Source organism: Filicampus tigris, chromosome 4, assembly GCF_054856515.1.
Source record: "Filicampus tigris isolate MCC_2025a chromosome 4, RoL_Ftig_1.0, whole genome shotgun sequence".
Lineage (NCBI taxonomy): Eukaryota > Metazoa > Chordata > Actinopteri > Syngnathiformes > Syngnathidae > Filicampus > Filicampus tigris.
Genome location: NC_141220.1, coordinates 3423295 through 3442563, shown reverse-complemented (window position 1 = coordinate 3442563; position 19269 = coordinate 3423295). Strand labels below are relative to the sequence as shown.

The 19269-nt window shown below is 43.7% G+C and overlaps 11 non-coding genes across 11 annotated transcripts; 6 read left to right on the top strand and 5 right to left on the bottom strand.

Moving 5' to 3' along the window:
- Window positions 1-499: 499 nt before the first annotated feature.
- trnam-cau (transfer RNA methionine (anticodon CAU)) lies at window positions 500-571 on the top strand. The gene has a single exon. It is a non-coding gene; the product is annotated as a tRNA-Met (tRNA).
- Window positions 572-3637: 3066 nt separating this feature from the next.
- trnal-aag (transfer RNA leucine (anticodon AAG)) lies at window positions 3638-3719 on the bottom strand. The gene has a single exon. It is a non-coding gene; the product is annotated as a tRNA-Leu (tRNA).
- Window positions 3720-5405: 1686 nt separating this feature from the next.
- On the top strand, window positions 5406-5477 carry trnam-cau (transfer RNA methionine (anticodon CAU)). The gene has a single exon. It is a non-coding gene; the product is annotated as a tRNA-Met (tRNA).
- Window positions 5478-6889: 1412 nt separating this feature from the next.
- On the bottom strand, window positions 6890-6971 carry trnal-aag (transfer RNA leucine (anticodon AAG)). The gene has a single exon. It is a non-coding gene; the product is annotated as a tRNA-Leu (tRNA).
- Window positions 6972-8657: 1686 nt separating this feature from the next.
- On the top strand, window positions 8658-8729 carry trnam-cau (transfer RNA methionine (anticodon CAU)). The gene has a single exon. It is a non-coding gene; the product is annotated as a tRNA-Met (tRNA).
- A 1412-nt stretch (window positions 8730-10141) lies between these two features.
- Window positions 10142-10223, bottom strand: trnal-aag (transfer RNA leucine (anticodon AAG)). The gene has a single exon. It is a non-coding gene; the product is annotated as a tRNA-Leu (tRNA).
- Window positions 10224-11909: 1686 nt separating this feature from the next.
- trnam-cau (transfer RNA methionine (anticodon CAU)) lies at window positions 11910-11981 on the top strand. The gene has a single exon. It is a non-coding gene; the product is annotated as a tRNA-Met (tRNA).
- A 1412-nt stretch (window positions 11982-13393) lies between these two features.
- On the bottom strand, window positions 13394-13475 carry trnal-aag (transfer RNA leucine (anticodon AAG)). The gene has a single exon. It is a non-coding gene; the product is annotated as a tRNA-Leu (tRNA).
- A 1682-nt stretch (window positions 13476-15157) lies between these two features.
- Window positions 15158-15229, top strand: trnam-cau (transfer RNA methionine (anticodon CAU)). Its single transcript has one exon. It is a non-coding gene; the product is annotated as a tRNA-Met (tRNA).
- A 1420-nt stretch (window positions 15230-16649) lies between these two features.
- Window positions 16650-16731, bottom strand: trnal-aag (transfer RNA leucine (anticodon AAG)). The gene has a single exon. It is a non-coding gene; the product is annotated as a tRNA-Leu (tRNA).
- A 1686-nt stretch (window positions 16732-18417) lies between these two features.
- On the top strand, window positions 18418-18489 carry trnam-cau (transfer RNA methionine (anticodon CAU)). The gene has a single exon. It is a non-coding gene; the product is annotated as a tRNA-Met (tRNA).
- Window positions 18490-19269: the final 780 nt, after the last annotated feature.

Sequence of the window (19269 nt, the reverse complement as noted above, 5' to 3'; positions counted from 1 at the left end):
GACTATATCTAATCGGAACCTCTCAGCCTCACACACCAGCTCAGGCTCCTTCCCTGCCAGAGAGGTGACATTCCATGTCCCAAGAGCTAGTTTTTGCTGCCGGGGATCGGACCGCCAAGGTCCCCGTCTTCTGCCGCCGCCCAGCTCACACGGCACCCGACCCCTTTGGCCCCTCCCACCAGTGGTGAGCCCATGGGAAGGGGGACCCACGTATCCTTTTCGGGCTGAGCCCGGCCGGGCCCCATGGGTGCAGGCCCGGCCACCAGACGCTCGCCGTCGAGCCCCACCTCCAGATGTGTTATAGTGTATTGGAAAACAAAGCAAAAACTGAGAAGGAGAATGACACAGTAGAAAAGGGAAATCTCAAGTCAAAGCTCAGCTGTAAACCTGCACTTCAGAAAAACAGCAATCTTTTCAGGACAGGGATATGCAGATTTTGGACATCCAACCCAATCCTTTCTAGAAAGAAAGTGAATAATACAAAGGTTATGAAACAAACAGCAGAGTGGCGCAGCGGAAGCGTGCTGGGCCCATAACCCAGAGGTCGATGGATCGAAACCATCCTCTGCTATCTGTGATGGGTTGTTCATTACCTGAACCCTACCATTTGGATCTTTTTCAAAGGCTTTAAGCATTGATCATGAGAGAGAGTAAAGTTCGGATTTTCCTACTGTATGGAACTTGCACGTGGAAATTGACATTTTAAAAACTCAGCTGACTTTGCATTGGAAAAATCCTCCTATTTTCACTTTTAGTATGAACTGCGCTTGTACCCATCATGTTGGCATTCTTGTTTAACATTTGAACGGCAAAGATATTGACATGAAGGCAGGAAACCTTGACAAGATAGAACAAGTTTGTGTGGCAAGACAACAAAACTGAGCACACTACCTCAACAGACAGGGAAGTGGCAGTATTTGAAACCACAACTCAAGACAGAGTGGAATATAAATCCAGGGGATAATACCGCTCTTCCACACTACCTTATGATACTTCACTTTAAAGGAACTTTGTTTGAAAGGTTAAGACTGCGACGAAAAACCAGCTGCAGGATCCCCTGTATCCCCAATGATAGCCAACCTTTAACTGACCAGACACCGCCGAGAAAATGCTTCCCCTCGGGGATGTCATCAGGGGACACGGCATCAGCTTTCACAGCTATGCTGATGACACGCAGCTGTATATTGCCGTGTCTCCTGATGACACAGGACCCATTGATACCCTTTTAAATTGCATTTTAGATATCAAGTCATGGATGGCAGATAATTTCCTACAGCTCAATCAGGACAAGACTGAGGTTTTAGTTATCGGTCCCGAAGGTCAGAGAGAGAAGCTTTTACCAAAACTACACATTTTTAATCCCTCACATTGTGTGAAGAACATTGGCGTCATTTTTGACTCTGAGCTCAGTTTTATTCCTCATATTAAAAATGTAACCAAGATTGGTTTTTATCACCTTAAGAATATCGCCAGAGTCCGCCCGTTTCTCTCTCAGGCTAACATGGAAGTGCTGATGCATGCCTTTATTTCCTGTCGTTTAGATTACTGTAATGCCCTGCTCTCTGGCCTCCCGAAAAAGATCATTTCACTCCTGCAACTACTGCAGAATTCAGCCTCTCGGGTGCTGACGAGAACCAGAGGGCGGGAGCACATTACGCCAGTTTTGAAATTGCTGCATTGGCTCCCTGTGTGTTTCAGGATCGATTTTAAAGTACTTTTATTAGTTTATAAATGTGTTAATGGTCTTGGGCCATCTTATTTATCTGATTTGCTTTTATCATACCAGCCCTCGCGGATCCTGAGGTCCTCTGGTGCCGGCCTTTTATTTATTCCAAGGGTGAGGTCCAAAATGTATGGCGAGGCTGCATTCAGCCGTTTTGGTCCTCACCTTTGGAATAGCCTGCCAGAGGACATCAGGTCTGCAGAGACTGTTGATATTTTTAAGGGGAAGCTCAAGACACACCTTTTTAGTTTGGCTTTCAACAACTTTTAAATAATTTATCTTTTCTTTTTTGATTGAAGATAATTCTATGTTTTGCTTTGAATGTTTTAAAGCACTTTGAGTTGCATTTTTATGCATGAAAAGTGCTATATAAATAAAATGTGATTGATTGAAAAACAATCTGGTCAATGCTGTCTTGCACAGTGAGGAATACAATGATGTGTTATAGTGTATTGGAAAACCAAGCAAAAACTGAGAAGGAGAATGACACAGTAGAGAAGGGAAAACTCCTCAAGTCAAAGCTCAGCTGTAAACCTGCACTTCAGAAAAACAGCAATCTTTTCAGGACAGGAATATGCAGATTTTGGACGTCCAACCCAATACTTGCTAGAAAGAAAGTGAATAATACAAAAGTCATTAAACAAACAGCAGAGTGGCGCAGCGGAAGCGTGCTGGGCCCATAACCCAGAGGTCGATGGATCGAAATCATCCTCTGCTATCTGCAAAGGGTTGTTCATTACATGAACCCTACCCTTTGGATCTTTTTCAAAGGCTTTCAGCATTGATCATGAGAAAGTTTAAAGTTTGAATTTTCCTACTGTTTGGAACTTGCACGTGGAAATTGACATTTTAAAAACTTAGCTGACTTTGCATTGAAATAATCCTCCTATTTTCACTTTTAGTATGAACTGCGCTTGTACCCATCATGTTGGCATTCTTGTTCAACATTTGAAAGGCAAAGATATTGACATGAAGGCAGGAAACCTTGACAAGATAGAACAAGTTTGTGTGGCAAGACAACAAAACTGAGCACACTACCTCAACAGACAGGGAAGTGGCAGTATTTGAAACCACACCTCAAGACAGAGTGGAATATAAATCCAGGGGATAATACTACTCGGCCACACTACCTTAAGATACTTCACTTTAAAGGAACTTTGTTTGAAAGGTTAAGACTGCGAAGAAGAACCGGCTGCAGGATCCCCTGATCCCCTATGATAGCCAACCTTTAACTGACCAGACACCGCAGAGAAAAGCAATCTGGTCAATGCTGTCTTGCACAGTGCGGAATACAATGTTGTGTTTTAGTGTAATGTAAAAAAAAAGCAAAAACTGAGAAGGAGAATGACACAGTAGAGAAGGAAAAACTCCTCACGTCAAAGCTCAGCTGTAAACCTGCACTTCAGAAAAACAGCAATCTTTTCAGGACAGGAATATGCATATTTTGGACGTGTCCAACCCAATACTTGCTAGAAAGAAAGTGAATAATACAAAGGTTATGAAACAAACAGCAGAGTGGCGCAGCGGAAGCGTGCTGGGCCCATAACCCAGAGGTCGATGGATCAAAACAATCCTCTGCAATCTGTGGTAGGTTAGTCACTCCCACTGTGCTGTACTTAGGATGTTGATAAAAGCCTATGGTTTTAAGCATTGATATTGATCAAAAAACGTTTCAACTCTTGGGAACTTGCATGTGCGAGGTGATGACTTCCTCGGTTCACTCACTTTATATGAGAAAAGTCTGCGTTTTTGCACTTTTAACATAGACTGTGAATGTATGCATCATGAGGGCAATCCATTTCAACATGTGAAGACCAAGGTTATTGACACGAAGGAAGGAACATTGATGGGAGTGAATGGATTGGTGTGGCAAGACAACACAATTGAGTGTATTAACCCCAACTGAGGTGTAAATGGCAGTGGTGGGACTTGAACCCACGCCTCAAGAGAGACTGGAGCCTTAATCCAGCGCCTTAGACCGCTCGGCCACACTACCTAAGCTTATGTAACCAAGACAGGACCTTTGTTTGAAAAAATTAAGAGTCGGACGGAAAATTTCAGAGCTACTGGATCACTTGCCACGCCCATTGTTGCCAACTTTTACATAGAGGACGTGGAAAGTCTCTTTTTCGGGACAGGGCCATTTTTGTAGCTGTGTAGAAAATAACCCACACTCACTGACCAATACTTTATAGTCATAACACACACTGGAAGACAAAATGAGCATTATCACGACCCTAAAACATAGACCTGAAGACCTCCAAATAGCCCGCAAGGCAGCGAGAGAACATAGGCACCTTAGGGAAGACCTCGAAACCTGAGGTGACCCCATCTGGTCCATCGTAAAAAGTGCATTGAGTTCAAGGAGGGACAAAAGCATAGAGGATGAAAAAGAAAAGAGTGCAGAAACAATATTGTCTTTCCGTATGTATCAGCTCCATCTGAAAAACAACAAAGGATTTCCATCTTAGACGACATTCCAATACACTTCAAACCCGGCAACACCCTGGGACAAAGGCTGGAACAGTCCCAAAAACAAGCACCCCACAGGAAAGCAATCTGGTCTATGCAGTCAAGCATGGTGAAGAACGAATTGATTTGTATTGTGTTTTGGGGAAACGAAGCAAGCACTGAGCAGGAGAATGACAGAGTATAGAAGGGCAAACTTCCCAAGTCAAAACTCAGCTGTCAACCTGCACCTCAGAAAAACGGCACTTTTCAGACCAGGAATGTGCATATTCTGGACAGAGAACACAGTCCAGGCGCTATTAAATGCTCGTGCGAGCCAGTACTTGCAAGAAAGAGGGAATGAACACTAAAAACACAGACCAATGCACAGCGGTAGCGTGCTGGGCCCATAACCCAGAGGACGATGGATCGAAACCATCCTCTGCTATCTGTGATGGGTTTTTCATTACCTGAACCCTACCCTTTGGATCTTGTTAAAATGATTCAAGCGAAGGTCATGAGAACATTTAATGTTTGGATTTACCAATTGTTTGGAACTTGCACATGGAAATTGACCTTTTAAAAACTTAGCTGACTTTGCATTGGAAAAATCCTCCTATTTTCACTTTTAGTATGAACTGCGCTTGTACACACCATGTTGGCAGTCTTGTTCAACATTTGAAAGGCAAAATATATTGACTTGAAGGCAGGAAACTTTGAGAAGATAGAACAGGTTTGTGTGGCAAGACAACAAAAGTGAGCACAATACCTCAACAGACACGGAAATTGTGGTATTTGAAACCACACCTCAAGACGGAGTAGAATATAAAGCCAGGGGACAATACCACTCGGCCACACTATCTTAAGATACTTCGCTTCAAAGGACCTTTGAAAGGTTAAGACTGCGAAGGAAACCCAGCTGTGGGATCCCATGTATCCCCGATGATAGCCAACCTTTAACTGACCAGACACCGCCGAGAAAAGCAATCTGGTCAATGCTGTCTTGCACAGTGAGGAATACAATGATGTGTTATAGTGTATTGGAAAACCAAGCAAAAACTGAGATGGAGAATGACACAGTAGAGAAGGGAAAATTCCTCAAGTCAAAGCTCAGCTGTAAACCTGCACTTCAGAAAAACAGCAATCTTTTCAGGACAGGAATATGCAGATTTTGGACATCCAACCCAATACTTGCTAGAAAGAAAGTGAATAATACAAAGGTTATGAAACAAACAGCAGAGTGGCGCAGCGGAAGCGTGCTGGGCCCATAACCCAGAGGTCGATGGATCGAAACCATCCTCTGCTATCTGAGATGGGTTGTTCATTACCTGAGCCCTACCATTTGGATCTTTTTCAAAGGCTTTAAGCATTGATCATGAGAAAGTTTAAAGTTCGGATTTTCCTACTGTTTGGAACTTGCACGTGGAAATTGACATTTTAAAAACTTAGCTGACTTTGCATTGAAATAATCCTCCTATTTTCACTTTTAGTATGAACTGCGCTTGTACCCATCATGTTGGCATTCTTGTTCAACATTTGAAAGGCAAAGATATTGACATGAAGGCAGGAAACCTTGACAAGATAGAACAAGTTTGTGTGGCAAGACAACAAAACTGAGCACACTACCTCAACAAACAGGGAAGTGGCAGGATTTGAAACAACACCGCAACACAGAGTGGCATATAAATCCACGGGATAATACTACTCGGCCACACTACCTTAAGATACTTCACTTTAAAGGAAGTCCGCTGATAGTGTAGTGGTACACACGCCTGAGTTGTGTGCGGGCAGCGTGGGATCGATTCCCGCTCAGTGACAGTGTCTATGTGTGCCCTGTGACTGGCTGGCGACCAGTTCGGGGTGTAGTCTGCCTTCGCCCATTGACGGCTGGGATAGGCTCCAGCAACTCCCCGCGACCCTATATAGGATAAGCGGTTTGGAAGATGACATGACATGACTTTAAAGGAACTTTGTTTGAAAGGTTAAGACTGCGAAGAAGAACCGGCTGCGGGATCCCCTATGATAGCCAACCTTTAACTGACCAGACACCGCAGAGAAAAGCAATCTGGTCAATGCTGTCTTGCACAGTGAGGAATACAATGTTGTGTTATAGTGTAATGTAAAACAAAGCAAAAACTGAGAAGGAGAATGACAGAGTAGAGAAGGAAAAACTCCTCACGTCAAAGCTCAGCTGTAAACCTGCACTTCAGAAAAGCAGCAATCTTTTCAGGACAGGAATATGCATATTTTGGACGTGTCCAACCCAATACTTGCTAGAAAGAAAGTGAATAATACAAAGGTTATGAAACAAACAGCAGAGTGGCGCAGCGGAAGCGTGCTGGGCCCATAACCCAGAGGTCGATGGATCAAAACAATCCTCTGCAATCTGTGGTAGGTTAGTCACTCCCACTGTGCTGTACTTAGGATGTTGATAAAAGCCTATGGTTTTAAGCATTGATATTGATCAAAAAACGTTTCAACTCTTGGGAACTTGCATGTGCGAGATGATGACTTCCTCGGTTCACTCACTTTATATGAGAAAAGTCTACGTTTTTGCACTTTTAACATAGACTGTGAATGTATGCATCATGAGGGCAATCCATTTCAACATGTGAAGACCAAGGTTATTGACATGAAGGAAGGAACATTGATGGGAGTGAATGGATTGGTGTGGCAAGACAACACAATTGAGTGTATTAACCCCAACTGAGGTGTAAATGGCAGTGGTGGGACTTGAACCCACGCCTCAAGAGAGACTGGAGCCTTAATCCAGCGCCTTAGACCGCTCGGCCACACTATCTAAGTTTACGTAACCAAGACAGGACCTTTGTTTGAAAAAATTAAGAGTCGGACGGAAAATTTCAGAGCTACTGGATCACTTGCCACGCCCATTGTTGCCAACTTTTACATAGAGGACGTGGAAAGTCTCTTTTTCGGGACAGGGCCATTTTTGTAGCTGTGTAGAAAATAACCCACACTCACTGACCAATACTTTATAGTCATAACACACACTGGAAGACAAAATGAGCATTATCACGACCCTAAAACATAGACCTGAAGACCTCCAAATAGCCCGCAAGGCAGCGAGAGAACATAGGCACCTTAGGGAAGACCTCGAAACCTGAGGTGACCCCATCTGGTCCATCGTAAAAAGTTCATTGAGTTCAAGGAGGGACAAAAGCATAGAGGATGAAAAAGAAAAGAGTGCAGAAACAATATTGTCTTTCCGTATGTATCAGCTCCATCTGAAAAACAACAAAGGATTTCCATCTTAGACGACATTCCAATACACTTCAAACCCGGCAACACCCTGGGACAAAGGCTGGAACAGTCCCAAAAACAAGCACCCCACAGGAAAGCAATCTGGTCTATGCAGTCAAGCATGGTGAAGAACGAATTGATTTGTATTGTGTTTTGGGGAAACGAAGCAAGCACTGAGCAGGAGAATGACAGAGTATAGAAGGGCAAACTTCCCAAGTCAAAACTCAGCTGTCAACCTGCACCTCAGAAAAACGGCACTTTTCAGACCAGGAATGTGCATATTCTGGACAGAGAACACAGTCCAGGCGCTATTAAATGCTCGTGCGAGCCAGTACTTGCAAGAAAGAGGGAATGAACACTAAAAACACAGACCAATGCACAGCGGTAGCGTGCTGGGCCCATAACCCAGAGGACGATGGATCGAAACCATCCTCTGCTATCTGTGATGGGTTTTTCATTACCTGAACCCTACCCTTTGGATCTTGTTAAAATGATTCAAGCGAAGGTCATGAGAACATTTAATGTTCGGATTTACCAATTGTTTGGAACTTGCACATGGAAATTGACCTTTTAAAAACTTAGCTGACTTTGCATTGGAAAAATCCTCCTATTTTCACTTTTAGTATGAACTGCGCTTGTACACACCATGTTGGCAGTCTTGTTCAACATTTGAAAGGCAAAATATATTGACTTGAAGGCAGGAAACTTTGAGAAGATAGAACAGGTTTGTGTGGCAAGACAACAAAAGTGAGCACAATACCTCAACAGACACGGAAATTGTGGTATTTGAAACCACACCTCAAGACGGAGTAGAATATAAAGCCAGGGGACAATACCACTCGGCCACACTATCTTAAGATACTTTGCTTCAAAGGACCTTTGAAAGGTTAAGACTGCGAAGGAAACCCAGCTGTGGGATCCCATGTATCCCCGATGATAGCCAACCTTTAACTGACCAGACACCGCCGAGAAAAGCAATCTGGTCAATGCTGTCTTGCACAGTGAGGAATACAATGATGTGTTATAGTGTATTGGAAAACCAAGCAAAAACTGAGAAGGAGAATGACACAGTAGAGAAGGGAAAACTCCTCAAGTCAAAGCTCAGCTGTAAACCTGCACTTCAGAAAAACAGCAATCTTTTCAGGACAGGAATATGCAGATTTTGGACATCCAACCCAATACTTGCTAGAAAGAAAGTGAATAATACAAAGGTTATGAAACAAACAGCAGAGTGGCGCAGCGGAAGCGTGCTGGGCCCATAACCCAGAGGTCGATGGATCGAAACCATCCTCTGCTATCTGAGATGGGTTGTTCATTACCTGAGCCCTACCATTTGGATCTTTTTCAAAGGCTTTAAGCATTGATCATGAGAAAGTTTAAAGTTCGGATTTTCCTACTGTTTGGAACTTGCACGTGGAAATTGACATTTTAAAAACTTAGCTGACTTTGCATTGAAATAATCCTCCTATTTTCACTTTTAGTATGAACTGCGCTTGTACCCATCATGTTGGCATTCTTGTTCAACATTTGAAAGGCAAAGATATTGACATGAAGGCAGGAAACCTTGACAAGATAGAACAAGTTTGTGTGGCAAGACAACAAAACTGAGCACACTACCTCAACAAACAGGGAAGTGGCAGGATTTGAAACAACACCGCAACACAGAGTGGCATATAAATCCACGGGATAATACTACTCGGCCACACTACCTTAAGATACTTCACTTTAAAGGAAGTCCGCTGATAGTGTAGTGGTACACACGCCTGAGTTGTGTGCGGGCAGCGTGGGATCGATTCCCGCTCAGTGACAGTGTCTATGTGTGCCCTGCGACTGGCTGGCGACCAGTTCGGGGTGTAGTCTGCCTTCGCCCATTGACGGCTGGGATAGGCTCCAGCAACTCCCCGCGACCCTATATAGGATAAGCGGTTTGGAAGATGACATGACATGACTTTAAAGGAACTTTGTTTGAAAGGTTAAGACTGCGAAGAAGAACCGGCTGCGGGATCCCCTATGATAGCCAACCTTTAACTGACCAGACACCGCAGAGAAAAGCAATCTGGTCAATGCTGTCTTGCACAGTGAGGAATACAATGTTGTGTTATAGTGTAATGTAAAACAAAGCAAAAACTGAGAAGGAGAATGACAGAGTAGAGAAGGAAAAACTCCTCACGTCAAAGCTCAGCTGTAAACCTGCACTTCAGAAAAACAGCAATCTTTTCAGGACAGGAATATGCATATTTTGGACGTGTCCAACCCAATACTTGCTAGAAAGAAAGTGAATAATACAAAGGTTATGAAACAAACAGCAGAGTGGCGCAGCGGAAGCGTGCTGGGCCCATAACCCAGAGGTCGATGGATCAAAACAATCCTCTGCAATCTGTGGTAGGTTAGTCACTCCCACTGTGCTGTACTTAGGATGTTGATAAAAGCCTATGGTTTTAAGCATTGATATTGATCAAAAAACGTTTCAACTCTTGGGAACTTGCATGTGCGAGATGATGACTTCCTCGGTTCACTCACTTTATATGAGAAAAGTCTACGTTTTTGCACTTTTAACATAGACTGTGAATGTATGCATCATGAGGGCAATCCATTTCAACATGTGAAGACCAAGGTTATTGACATGAAGGAAGGAACATTGATGGGAGTGAATGGATTGGTGTGGCAAGACAACACAATTGAGTGTATTAACCCCAACTGAGGTGTAAATGGCAGTGGTGGGACTTGAACCCACGCCTCAAGAGAGACTGGAGCCTTAATCCAGCGCCTTAGACCGCTCGGCCACACTATCTAAGTTTACGTAACCAAGACAGGACCTTTGTTTGAAAAAATTAAGAGTCGGACGGAAAATTTCAGAGCTACTGGATCACTTGCCACGCCCATTGTTGCCAACTTTTACATAGAGGACGTGGAAAGTCTCTTTTTCGGGACAGGGCCATTTTTGTAGCTGTGTAGAAAATAACCCACACTCACTGACCAATACTTTATAGTCATAACACACACTGGAAGACAAAATGAGCATTATCACGACCCTAAAACATAGACCTGAAGACCTCCAAATAGCCCGCAAGGCAGCGAGAGAACATAGGCACCTTAGGGAAGACCTCGAAACCTGAGGTGACCCCATCTGGTCCATCGTAAAAAGTTCATTGAGTTCAAGGAGGGACAAAAGCATAGAGGATGAAAAAGAAAAGAGTGCAGAAACAATATTGTCTTTCCGTATGTATCAGCTCCATCTGAAAAACAACAAAGGATTTCCATCTTAGACGACATTCCAATACACTTCAAACCCGGCAACACCCTGGGACAAAGGCTGGAACAGTCCCAAAAACAAGCACCCCACAGGAAAGCAATCTGGTCTATGCAGTCAAGCATGGTGAAGAACGAATTGATTTGTATTGTGTTTTGGGGAAACGAAGCAAGCACTGAGCAGGAGAATGACAGAGTATAGAAGGGCAAACTTCCCAAGTCAAAACTCAGCTGTCAACCTGCACCTCAGAAAAACGGCACTTTTCAGACCAGGAATGTGCATATTCTGGACAGAGAACACAGTCCAGGCGCTATTAAATGCTCGTGCGAGCCAGTACTTGCAAGAAAGAGGGAATGAACACTAAAAACACAGACCAATGCACAGCGGTAGCGTGCTGGGCCCATAACCCAGAGGACGATGGATCGAAACCATCCTCTGCTATCTGTGATGGGTTTTTCATTACCTGAACCCTACCCTTTGGATCTTGTTAAAATGATTCAAGCGAAGGTCATGAGAACATTTAATGTTCGGATTTACCAATTGTTTGGAACTTGCACATGGAAATTGACCTTTTAAAAACTTAGCTGACTTTGCATTGGAAAAATCCTCCTATTTTCACTTTTAGTATGAACTGCGCTTGTACACACCATGTTGGCAGTCTTGTTCAACATTTGAAAGGCAAAATATATTGACTTGAAGGCAGGAAACTTTGAGAAGATAGAACAGGTTTGTGTGGCAAGACAACAAAAGTGAGCACAATACCTCAACAGACACGGAAATTGTGGTATTTGAAACCACACCTCAAGACGGAGTAGAATATAAAGCCAGGGGACAATACCACTCGGCCACACTATCTTAAGATACTTTGCTTCAAAGGACCTTTGAAAGGTTAAGACTGCGAAGGAAACCCAGCTGTGGGATCCCATGTATCCCCGATGATAGCCAACCTTTAACTGACCAGACACCGCCGAGAAAAGCAATCTGGTCAATGCTGTCTTGCACAGTGAGGAATACAATGATGTGTTATAGTGTATTGGAAAACCAAGCAAAAACTGAGAAGGAGAATGACACAGTAGAGAAGGGAAAACTCCTCAAGTCAAAGCTCAGCTGTAAACCTGCACTTCAGAAAAACAGCAATCTTTTCAGGACAGGAATATGCAGATTTTGGACATCCAACCCAATACTTGCTAGAAAGAAAGTGAATAATACAAAGGTTATGAAACAAACAGCAGAGTGGCGCAGCGGAAGCGTGCTGGGCCCATAACCCAGAGGTCGATGGATCGAAACCATCCTCTGCTATCTGAGATGGGTTGTTCATTACCTGAGCCCTACCATTTGGATCTTTTTCAAAGGCTTTAAGCATTGATCATGAGAAAGTTTAAAGTTCGGATTTTCCTACTGTTTGGAACTTGCACGTGGAAATTGACATTTTAAAAACTTAGCTGACTTTGCATTGAAATAATCCTCCTATTTTCACTTTTAGTATGAACTGCGCTTGTACCCATCATGTTGGCATTCTTGTTCAACATTTGAAAGGCAAAGATATTGACATGAAGGCAGGAAACCTTGACAAGATAGAACAAGTTTGTGTGGCAAGACAACAAAACTGAGCACACTACCTCAACAAACAGGGAAGTGGCAGGATTTGAAACAACACCGCAACACAGAGTGGCATATAAATCCACGGGATAATACTACTCGGCCACACTACCTTAAGATACTTCACTTTAAAGGAAGTCCGCTGATAGTGTAGTGGTACACACGCCTGAGTTGTGTGCGGGCAGCGTGGGATCGATTCCCGCTCAGTGACAGTGTCTATGTGTGCCCTGCGACTGGCTGGCGACCAGTTCGGGGTGTAGTCTGCCTTCGCCCATTGACGGCTGGGATAGGCTCCAGCAACTCCCCGCGACCCTATATAGGATAAGCGGTTTGGAAGATGACATGACATGACTTTAAAGGAACTTTGTTTGAAAGGTTAAGACTGCGAAGAAGAACCGGCTGCGGGATCCCCTATGATAGCCAACCTTTAACTGACCAGACACCGCAGAGAAAAGCAATCTGGTCAATGCTGTCTTGCACAGTGAGGAATACAATGTTGTGTTATAGTGTAATGTAAAACAAAGCAAAAACTGAGAAGGAGAATGACAGAGTAGAGAAGGAAAAACTCCTCACGTCAAAGCTCAGCTGTAAACCTGCACTTCAGAAAAACAGCAATCTTTTCAGGACAGGAATATGCATATTTTGGACGTGTCCAACCCAATACTTGCTAGAAAGAAAGTGAATAATACAAAGGTTATGAAACAAACAGCAGAGTGGCGCAGCGGAAGCGTGCTGGGCCCATAACCCAGAGGTCGATGGATCAAAACAATCCTCTGCAATCTGTGGTAGGTTAGTCACTCCCACTGTGCTGTACTTAGGATGTTGATAAAAGCCTATGGTTTTAAGCATTGATATTGATCAAAAAACGTTTCAACTCTTGGGAACTTGCATGTGCGAGATGATGACTTCCTCGGTTCACTCACTTTATATGAGAAAAGTCTACGTTTTTGCACTTTTAACATAGACTGTGAATGTATGCATCATGAGGGCAATCCATTTCAACATGTGAAGACCAAGGTTATTGACATGAAGGAAGGAACATTGATGGGAGTGAATGGATTGGTGTGGCAAGACAACACAATTGAGTGTATTAACCCCAACTGAGGTGTAAATGGCAGTGGTGGGACTTGAACCCACGCCTCAAGAGAGACTGGAGCCTTAATCCAGCGCCTTAGACCGCTCGGCCACACTATCTAAGTTTACGTAACCAAGACAGGACCTTTGTTTGAAAAAATTAAGAGTCGGACGGAAAATTTCAGAGCTACTGGATCACTTGCCACGCCCATTGTTGCCAACTTTTACATAGAGGACGTGGAAAGTCTCTTTTTCGGGACAGGGCCATTTTTGTAGCTGTGTAGAAAATAACCCACACTCACTGACCAATACTTTATAGTCATAACACACACTGGAAGACAAAATGAGCATTATCACGACCCTAAAACATAGACCTGAAGACCTCCAAATAGCCCGCAAGGCAGCGAGAGAACATAGGCACCTTAGGGAAGACCTCGAAACCTGAGGTGACCCCATCTGGTCCATCGTAAAAAGTTCATTGAGTTCAAGGAGGGACAAAAGCATAGAGGATGAAAAAGAAAAGAGTGCAGAAACAATATTGTCTTTCCGTATGTATCAGCTCCATCTGAAAAACAACAAAGGATTTCCATCTTAGACGACATTCCAATACACTTCAAACCCGGCAACACCCTGGGACAAAGGCTGGAACAGTCCCAAAAACAAGCACCCCACAGGAAAGCAATCTGGTCTATGCAGTCAAGCATGGTGAAGAACGAATTGATTTGTATTGTGTTTTGGGGAAACGAAGCAAGCACTGAGCAGGAGAATGACAGAGTATAGAAGGGCAAACTTCCCAAGTCAAAACTCAGCTGTCAACCTGCACCTCAGAAAAACGGCACTTTTCAGACCAGGAATGTGCATATTCTGGACAGAGAACACAGTCCAGGCGCTATTAAATGCTCGTGCGAGCCAGTACTTGCAAGAAAGAGGGAATGAACACTAAAAACACAGACCAATGCACAGCGGTAGCGTGCTGGGCCCATAACCCAGAGGACGATGGATCGAAACCATCCTCTGCTATCTGTGATGGGTTTTTCATTACCTGAACCCTACCCTTTGGATCTTGTTAAAATGATTCAAGCGAAGGTCATGAGAACATTTAATGTTCGGATTTACCAATTGTTTGGAACTTGCACATGGAAATTGACCTTTTAAAAACTTAGCTGACTTTGCATTGGAAAAATCCTCCTATTTTCACTTTTAGTATGAACTGCGCTTGTACACACCATGTTGGCAGTCTTGTTCAACATTTGAAAGGCAAAATATATTGACTTGAAGGCAGGAAACTTTGAGAAGATAGAACAGGTTTGTGTGGCAAGACAACAAAAGTGAGCACAATACCTCAACAGACACGGAAATTGTGGTATTTGAAACCACACCTCAAGACGGAGTAGAATATAAAGCCAGGGGACAATACCACTCGGCCACACTATCTTAAGATACTTCGCTTCAAAGGACCTTTGAAAGGTTAAGACTGCGAAGGAAACCCAGCTGTGGGATCCCATGTATCCCCGATGATAGCCAACCTTTAACTGACCAGACACCGCCGAGAAAAGCAATCTGGTCAATGCTGTCTTGCACAGTGAGGAATACAATGATGTGTTATAGTGTATTGGAAAACCAAGCAAAAACTGAGAAGGAGAATGACACAGTAGAGAAGGGAAAACTCCTCAAGTCAAAGCTCAGCTGTAAACCTGCACTTCAGAAAAACAGCAATCTTTTCAGGACAGGAATATGCAGATTTTGGACAACCCAATACTTGCTAGAAAGAAAGTGAATAATACAAAGGTTATGAAACAAACAGCAGAGTGGCGCAGCGGAAGCGTGCTGGGCCCATAACCCAGAGGTCGATGGATCGAAACCATCCTCTGCTATCTGAGATGGGTTGTTCATTACCTGAGCCCTACCATTTGGATCTTTTTCAAAGGCTTTAAGCATTGATCATGAGAAAGTTTAAAGTTCGGATTTTCCTACTGTTTTGAACTTGCACGTGGAAATTGACATTTTAAAAACTTAGCTGACTTTGCATTGAAATAATCCTCCTATTTTCACTTTTAGTATGAACTGCGCTTGTACCCATCATGTTGGCATTCTTGTTCAACATTTGAAAGGCAAAGATATTGACATGAAGGCAGGAAACCTTGACAAGATAGAACAAGTTTGTGTGGCAAGACAACAAAACTGAGCACACTACCTCAACAAACAGGGAAGTGGCAGGATTTGAAACAACACCGCAACACAGAGTGGCATATAAATCCAGGGGATAATACTACTCGGCCACACTACCTTAAGATACTTCACTTTCAAGGAAGTCCGCTGATAGTGTAGTGGTACACACGCCTGAGTTGTGTGCGGGCAGCGTGGGATCGATTCCCGCTCAGTGACAGTGTCTATGTGTGCCCTGCGACTGGCTGGCGACCAGTTCGGGGTGTAGTCTGCCTTCGCCCATTGACGGCTGGGATAGGCTCCAGCAACTCCCCGCGACCCTATATAGGATAAGCGGTTTGGAAGATGACATGACATGACTTTAAAGGAACTTTGTTTGAAAGGTTAAGACTGCGAAGAAGAACCGGCTGCGGGATCCCCTGATCCCCTATGATAGCCAACCTTTAACTGACCAGACACCGCAGAGAAAAGCAATCTGGTCAATGCTGTCTTGCACAGTGAGGAATACAATGTTGTGTTATAGTGTAATGTAAAACAAAGCAAAAACTGAGAAGGAGAATGACAGAGTAGAGAAGGAAAAACTCCTCACGTCAAAGCTCAGCTGTAAACCTGCACTTCAGAAAAACAGCAATCTTTTCAGGACAGGAATATGCATATTTTGGACGTGTCCAACCCAATACTTGCTAGAAAGAAAGTGAATAATACAAAGGTTATGAAACAAACAGCAGAGTGGCGCAGCGGAAGCGTGCTGGGCCCATAACCCAGAGGTCGATGGATCAAAACAATCCTCTGCAATCTGTGGTAGGTTAGTCACTCCCACTGTGCTGTACTTAGGATGTTGATAAAAGCCTATGGTTTTAAGCATTGATATTGATCAAAAAACGTTTCAACTCTTGGGAACTTGCATGTGCGAGATGATGACTTCCTCGGTTCACTCACTTTATATGAGAAAAGTCTACGTTTTTGCGCTTTTAACATAGACTGTGAATGTATGCATCATGAGGGCAATCCATTTCAACATGTGAAGACCAAGGTTATTGACATGAAGGAAGGAACATTGATGGGAGTGAATGGATTGGTGTGGCAAGACAACACAATTGAGTGTATTAACCCCAACTGAGGTGTAAATGGCAGTGGTGGGACTTGAACCCACGCCTCAAGAGAGACTGGAGCCTTAATCCAGCGCCTTAGACCGCTCGGCCACACTACCTAATTTTATGTAACCAAGACAGGACCTTTGTTTGAAAAAATTAAGAGTCGGACGGAAAATTTCAGAGCTACTGGATCACTTGCCACGCCCATTGTTGCCAACTTTTACATAGAGGACGTGGAAAGTCTCTTTTTCGGGACAGGGCCATTTTTGTAGCTGTGTAGAAAATAACCCACACTCACTGACCAATACTTTATAGTCATAACACACACTGGAAGACAAAATGAGCATTATCACGACCCTAAAACATAGACCTGAAGACCTCCAAATAGCCCGCAAGGCAGCGAGAGAACATAGGCACCTTAGGGAAGACCTCGAAACCTGAGGTGACCCCATCTGGTCCATCGTAAAAAGTGCATTGAGTTCAAGGAGGGACAAAAGCATAGAGGATGAAAAAGAAAAGTGTGCAGAAACAATATTGTCTTTCCGTATGTATCAGCTCCATCTGAAAAACAACAAAGGATTTCCATCTTAGACGACATTCCAATACACTTCAAACCCGGCAACACCCTGGGACAAAGGCTGGAACAGTCCCAAAAACAAGCACCCCACAGGAAAGCAATCTGGTCTATGCAGTCAAGCATGGTGAAGAACGAATTGATTTGTATTGTGTTTTGGGGAAACGAAGCAAGCACTGAGCAGGAGAATGACAGAGTATAGAAGGGCAAACTTCCCAAGTCAAAACTCAGCTGTCAACCTGCACCTCAGAAAAACGGCACTTTTCAGACCAGGAATGTGCATATTCTGGACAGAGAACACAGTCCAGGCGCTATTAAATGCTCGTGCGAGCCAGTACTTGCAAGAAAGAGGGAATGAACACTAAAAACACAGACCAATGCACAGCGGTAGCGTGCTGGGCCCATAACCCAGAGGACGATGGATCGAAACCATCCTCTGCTATCTGTGATGGGTTTTTCATTACCTGAACCCTACCCTTTGGATCTTGTTAAAATGATTCAAGCGAAGGTCATGAGAACATTTAATGTTCGGATTTACCAATTGTTTGGAACTTGCACATGGAAATTGACCTTTTAAAAACTTAGCTGACTTTGCATTGGAAAAATCCTCCTATTTTCACTTTTAGTATGAACTGCGCTTGTACACACCATGTTGGCAGTCTTGTTCAACATTTGAAAGGCAAAATATATTGACTTGAAGGCAGGAAACTTTGAGAAGATAGAACAGGTTTGTGTGGCAAGACAACAAAAGTGAGCACAATACCTCAACAGACACGGAAATTGTGGTATTTGAAACCACACCTCAAGACGGAGTAGAATATAAAGGCAGGGGACAATACCACTCGGCCACACTATCTTAAGATACTTTGCTTCAAAGGACCTTTGAAAGGTTAAGACTGCGAAGGAAACCCAGCTGTGGGATCCCATGTATCCCCGATGATAGCCAACCTTTAACTGACCAGACACCGCCGAGAAAAGCAATCTGGTCAATGCTGTCTTGCACAGTGAGGAATACAATGATGTGTTATAGTGTATTGGAAAACCAAGCAAAAACTGAGAAGGAGAATGACACAGTAGAGAAGGGAAAACTCCTCAAGTCAAAGCTCAGCTGTAAACCTGCACTTCAGAAAAACAGCAATCTTTTCAGGACAGGAATATGCAGATTTTGGACATCCAACCCAATACTTGCTAGAAAGAAAGTGAATAATACAAAGGTTATGAAACAAACAGCAGAGTGGCGCAGCGGAAGCGTGCTGGGCCCATAACCCAGAGGTCGATGGATCGAAACCATCCTCTGCTATCTGAGATGGGTTGTTCATTACCTGAGCCCTACCATTTGGATCTTTTTCAAAGGCTTTAAGCATTGATCATGAGAAAGTTTAAAGTTCGGATTTTCCTACTGTTTGGAACTTGCACGTGGAAATTGACATTTTAAAAACTTAGCTGACTTTGCATTGAAATAATCCTCCTATTTTCACTTTTAGTATGAACTGCGCTTGTACCCATCATGTTGGCATTCTTGTTCAACATTTGAAAGGCAAAGATATTGACATGAAGGCAGGAAACCTTGACAAGATAGAACAAGTTTGTGTGGCAAGACAACAAAACTGAGCACACTACCTCAACAAACAGGGAAGTGGCAGGATTTGAAACAACACCGCAACACAGAGTGGCATATAAATCCAGGGGATAATTCTACTCGGCCACACTACCTTAAGATACTTCACTTTAAAGGAAGTCCGCTGATAGTGTAGTGGTACACACGCCTGAGTTGTGTGCGGGCAGCGTGGGATCGATTCCCGCTCAGTGACAGTGTCTATGTGTGCCCTGCGACTGGCTGGCGACCAGTTCGGGGTGTAGTCTGCCTTCGCCCATTGACGGCTGGGATAGTCTCCAGCAACTCCCCGCGACCCTATATAGGATAAGCGGTTTGGAAGATGACATGACATGACTTTAAAGGAACTTTGTTTGAAAGGTTAAGACTGCGAAGAAGAACCGGCTGCGGGATCCCCTGATCCCCTATGATAGCCAACCTTTAACTGACCAGACACCGCAGAGAAAAGCAATCTGGTCAATGCTG